Source organism: Mustela putorius, unplaced genomic scaffold (assembly GCF_011764305.1).
Source record: "Mustela putorius furo isolate JIRA1106 unplaced genomic scaffold, ASM1176430v1.1 tig00000743_pilon_pilon_pilon, whole genome shotgun sequence".
Classification (NCBI taxonomy): Eukaryota; Metazoa; Chordata; class Mammalia; order Carnivora; family Mustelidae; genus Mustela; species Mustela putorius.
In genome coordinates, this window is record NW_025421464.1 from 6,430,347 (window position 1) to 6,436,234 (window position 5,888).

Genomic DNA, 5,888 nt, shown 5'->3' on the forward strand with positions numbered 1-5,888 from the left:
GTGTAGTTGTGTGGTGTTATCAAAGGAATTTACATGTCTGATTTTCAGAGTCCATCAAATGGAGATCATATAATAACCTTGCAGGGTAGCTGTAAAAATTAGACATGTTGGGCGCGTGGGTGGCTCAGTCAGTTAAACATCTGCTTTTGGCTCAGGTCATGATCCCAGGGTCCTGGCATCCAGCTCCACATTTGGCTCCCTGCTCGGTGGGGAGTCTGTTTCTCCCTCTGCCCCATCCCCCACTTGTGCTACCTCTCTCTGTCTCTCTGTCTCTCTCAAAAACAAAAACAAAAAACTAAAAAACCCCAAAACAAACAAACAAAAACCTGAAAAACTTTTAAAAAATTAGACATGCTGGGGGAAACTGGCAGCCTCAGTCAGTGAAGCGTATGACTCTTGATCTCAGGGTTGTAAGTTCGAGCTCCACACTGGGTGTAGAGATTACTTAAAAATTAAAGTCTTTAAAAAAATGACAATGCTTTATGTGTATGAGGTGCCTGGAGCATAGTGGGTAGTTTATAAACTGTAGCAGTGAAAATGATTATTCAACCAGATAAATTTTTCATTAAAACATTCTGACCTTGGAATGCCTGGCTGGCTCAGACTCTTGATCTCAGGGTTGTTGAGTTTGAGTCCCACATCAGGCATGGAGCCTACTTTAAACAAACAAACAAACAAACATCCCTTCTCTCTCTCCCCACCTTCAAACACGGATCCCAGGTCAGCCATGATCTTAATGTCTTCAGAAGACAAGTGTGTCCTTAGCCGCTCAGTCCTGGGAAATGCAAATTAAGGGAGGGGCTCTGAGGCTGAGCGCAGGCTTCCCTTTGTACTTGTAGAGCTCTTTATATTTCTAGATTTTTCTATCAGTCTTTCCCTTGCACATTTATTCCACAGTTTTTCAAATACTGGAGGTTGAAAGCCACAGGGCAGTGAAAGGGGGGAGGAGCTACCTTTAAAGATATTCTAAATAAGCACACAGAATGAGTTCATTAGTCATCAGGGGAATGCAAATGAAGACCACAGGGTGATGCCCGAATGACTAAAACGGAAAAGACTGACCACACCGAATGTTGGGGAGACCACGGAGGGACTGGAACTCTCACACTTCACTGATGGACATGTCAAACAGTACAACCACTTTAGAAGACAATCAGAGAGTGTCTTTAAGAAGTTAGTGTCTTTAAGAAGTTCAACATACATCTACTCTATGACCCAGCACTCCATTCCTTGGTGTTTACCCAAGAGAAAAGAAAATATTTGTCCATGAAAGTCTTGCACTAAATCCTGGCAAAAATATTCATAGCTGCGTTATTCCTAAAAGGCAAACACTGGAAATAGCCCAGATGCTCATCTTCTGTAGAATGTATAAACCGTAGCATATTATACAGCAAAATACTACACCATAAATAAATGATCTACTATACAGGCAATAATATGAATGACTCTCAGAATTACATTGAATGAAAGAAGCCAAATATACCCAAAACCAAATACAATAAACACTGTCTAACTCTATTCATGTGGAATTCTAAAATAAACTAAATTGTGGTGATAGAAATCAGATCAGTGGTTGTTCCCAGGAGGACTGACTAGGAAGGGGCACAAGAAAAATGTTCTGGGGTGATGGAAATGTTCTGTATCTTGATACACGGTTGCCAAAATTGAATGCTTAAGATCAGAGCATTATCAATTAAACCTTAATAAAACACCTTCTTGGGGGCCAGGCACTAAGCTATGTGCTTTGTAAACATTACATAGTTTAACTTCTCAGCAAATCCCATGAGGTAGATATTATTATCTCTGCTTTACAAATGAGAAAAGCAAGGCTCAGAAAGGTTAAGCAACTTCCCTCAGGACACACAGCTAGAAAAATTAGAACTCAGGCAGTACGACTCCAAAACCCATGCCTCAAAGTTCCCTCTTCTTCCTCAACCCATTTTCTTCTCTAAGATTTTACAGATGGGGGAAACGTATCTCAAATAGCACCAGAGACATGACCAATGCCACCTACGCTCTTTGGAGTCAGAACTGAACACAACTTCACATGGGCAAAGAGGTCAAGCTCGCTCCTACTTCTACCCAGCTCAGGACTGGGAGCTAAAAGTACAATTTTTAAAGAGTTGAGTATGACATTCATATTATAGGAGACCCAAACCTAGAGCATAGATAATGAGACTTCAAAAAGAGACTGAATTTTCCATCTGTCTTTGTACTGCTACAGTAGTTCCAGAGGTTTTCTGTGAGTCGTGGAGGTTTGCCATTCACTCTGCTGGCAATTAAATCATGCTACCCCCCAGCATCTTCCTCCCCTACCAGTCCCCCACCAGACTCACCTGTTACTTCCCTCCATGGCTTCCTGTTTGCAAGATGTCCAAAGCCTCCAACACATTCAGCAAGCTTCCCTCTACTTTTTTTTTTTTAATACTTTATTTATTTTAAGACTTTATTTATTTATTTGACAGAAAGAAATCACAAGTAGGCGGAGAGGCAGGCAGAGAGAGAGGGAGAAGCAGGCTCCCCGCTGAGCAGAGAGCCTGATTCGAGGCTTGATCCCAGGACCCTGAGATCATGACCTGGGCTGAAGGCAGAGGCTTAACCACTGAGCCACGCGGGTGCCCCAAGCTTCCCTCTACTTAAGAGGAACACACATGAATTTCTCACCCTCTCCTTGACAGAGTTCGAGAGGGATTAACATCAAGAACAACTAAAACAGCCCATCTAATCTGGTTTTAACTCACATCCAATCAGTTAACCTTAGGAGTGGTTGTCAGGTTGAGCCCATCAAGTTGTTCTCCCTTTTTTTTTTTTTTTTTTTTTTTTTTTTTTAAGAATTTACTTATTTATTTGTCAGAGAGAACAGCTCTCTGTTCTCAGAGAGAACGCACCGAGTGCACATGCAGGGGGAAGGGCAGGCAGAGCGAGAAGCAGACTCCTGCTAGGCGAGGACGCAGGGCTCGATCCCAGGCTCCTGGGATCATGACTTGAGCTGAAGGCAGACGTGTAACAACTGAGCCACCCAGGCGTCTGTCGTCAAGTTGTTCTAAAAGCAGTGCAGTCTTTTCTTAGAGGCCACTACCTTGTGTTTTGGGGGGGAATTTGGCTGAAACCATGACAGCTTCTTTCCCCCAGAGCTCGGCTCTCTGAGAGAAAAACCATGTAATAGAAATATATAAATATTTATAATACATAAATATGTAAAATATATATGTTCCCCCAGCCTGTGTCCGCTAAAGAGAAACTTCGTCTGGAGATTTCTTTGTCTCCTCTTCAAAAGTTGCGGAATGTATTTCTGGTCTGCCTTTTCTCTGGAACTGGCAAAGGGTCCTGTGAATGAATCACCCTCTTTCTTGGGACTGTTTTGCTTCAAGAGCGCAGGGGGGTACAACACGATGATAAACAGCCTCTTGAATGATGTCTCCTCCCCTCACTGCAGGGCCTGAGGCCTATGAGCTCACAGGACCCAAGGAAGCTGAGCTTTTGGAGGCAAGGATCCCTGGGCTTCCGCATTGACGGAAGGGGAGCCTCGGAGCAGGGCCCCGGCCGTCTGTGTGATTCATCCCTGCTGATCGCGGGGCTGTGGACTTCATAGCTTTGAGTTTCAACTTCCTCCTCTGGAAAATGAGGCCAGGAAGCTGACAGCCCTTTTAGTTTTCTGTCATCCAGGGGCCCTCCGCGTCTGCACGGCCGCTTGACGGAAGCACTGAACCTGAAATATGGTGCCCGTCTCCTAAGCCAGAGAAAGATCAAGGCCTGTGGCCCCTCACAAGGCACAAAGGGGTTCAGTTCAGCGGAGCTTGGTTCAACAAACACACGCCAGCCCCAGGTCTCTCCAGACCCTGAGCTGGGCACCAGGGACACCAAAGTGGATCAGTCCTGCTCAGTGGCCCCTGCCTTCCATTTGTGAGGCCAGGTGACACACAGACAATTACAAGAGACTGTGACAAGCCTGCTGATGTTGTTCCTGAGGGGCTCTGGGAATGCAGAAGAAGGCCCTGACTCAGCCTGGAGGAGAGTCCGGGAAAGTTTCCAGGGGGAGGTGACAGTTGGAGGATTAAAGCATCGGGTGACACAGATGAAAGGAGGGGATGGAATGAGACCTTCGACAAGCCCCTTCCCCACTTGGGGCCTAAGTCTCCCTAGAATACACTCGTGGAAGATGGCCCCAGTGGCCAGTGGATGGCCGGTGTCTCCCCTCTCTGGATGGCTCGGGTGGGGAAAGTGTCGTTGTTCACTGTTGAGCTTGGAGGGCTCCTGGTCCAGCAGCCAGCAGATGCTGGCCTTATTCTGGCATTCAAGGCCTGGCCCTCCTCAGTTCCTAGGCCCACAGTCCTCAGAGAGCACAGGGACGCCTTCCACCCTCTCAGCTCTGACCAAGTCCTAGTTTGTGTGGGAATAGCCTGAGCTGAGAGAGGTAGGAATGAGTCACCCTTCCCTCCCCTGACCCGGCACCCTGCCCCTCAGGCCACTGGAGAATTGGCACAGGGCAGGAGGGGGAGAGATCTCAAGGCTGACGAAGGGATTAGGTGCACAGAGACCAGGATGATATCAAAAGGGAAATCATTACTCAGAAGTGTCTGTCCCTCTGGCAAACTGCTGAAGTCACTGGCCTTAGGTGGGCCGGGCAGCGTCCTGCGGTCCAGAGTCCCACCAGCGGCTCCATCTCACCCCTGCCAGGCTGAGCTTCCGGGAAGTGTGAGGCCCTCTTGCTCAACACCCCTCCTCCCTTTCCCCCTGGTCTCCCCACTCCCCTGTCCCTGCACACCGGGGGCTACAGCTGCCCTGTGCCTCGGTCCCCGGGGCACCCTGTGCTCCTGTCTTCATTCGTTTGGCCTCCCGGCAATGTCTGACCCAGGAGAAGCCCCTTCCGGGAAGCCAGAGCCCTTTCGGAGGCCTTCTAGATATGGGGGCTCCCTGGGATGCTGCCTGCCTTCTTCTCCTCCTCTGCACAGCAACCTACTCTGAGCCTCAGTTTCCCTGTCCAAGAAATGGGCAGAACAAAAGCACCCTTTCCAAGGGCTTGGTGAAGGGATTCGATGAGTTAACACGAAGAAGGCAGTTAGAGCCTGATGCAGTGTGTTTGGTAAGTGTTGGCTGAAGAATTACTGATTTTTCACCATCTCCATGGATACCTAGAGAGGGTTTCTCCAACATAATTCGGCCAAAACTGAACTCTTGACATTTTCCCCTCAGCGGGCTCCTACCCAGGCTTCCCCATCTCAGTAAAAGGCAACTCCATTCACCAAAAGCCTGAGGATCAGTCTCGATCTTGGCCTCTCTGTGGGCCCACACTCCCCATCCAAGTGAGGACCCTGACCGCTTCCCCCATGCCCTCGGGCCGGGCGCTTCTGGCTGCCTCCCTGCCAGGGCTGAGCCACCTCGCCCCTCCCAGAGAGCTGCCCGCCTCTCTCTGCCCCCCTCAACCTCCCTCCATACAGCTGCCAGCAGGATCTTTCAGAAACATACGCTGTTGTGATTCCCCTCCTGGGCCCTCGCAGGGCTCATGAGGCTCTGGGCTCCAGCTTCATCTCCCATTGCCCCCCTCCTGCCCCCCATGGCTCCACACAGACCGATTTGCCTCAATTCTCACCGCAGGACCTTTGCCTGAACACTCGCCGCCCCGCCCCCCCCCGCCCGCCAAATCTTTATATCGCCATTCCTTTCATCCTTCAAGCTTTAGTAAAATTCACCTCTTCTGAGAAGCCCTCCATGTCCCCCGTCCTCCTGCTCCCCGCCTGCTCCCCATCCTGCCCCCTGCCCCCCATTGACTCCCACTCTAGCACAGCCTGGATTTCTGTGTCAATAGGTTTGTTCTCTGGCTTTTGACCACCTCTCATTTCTCTCGAGATCTCGCCCTGGGATCTTGAAGGCTGGGGCTGTATGTGTTT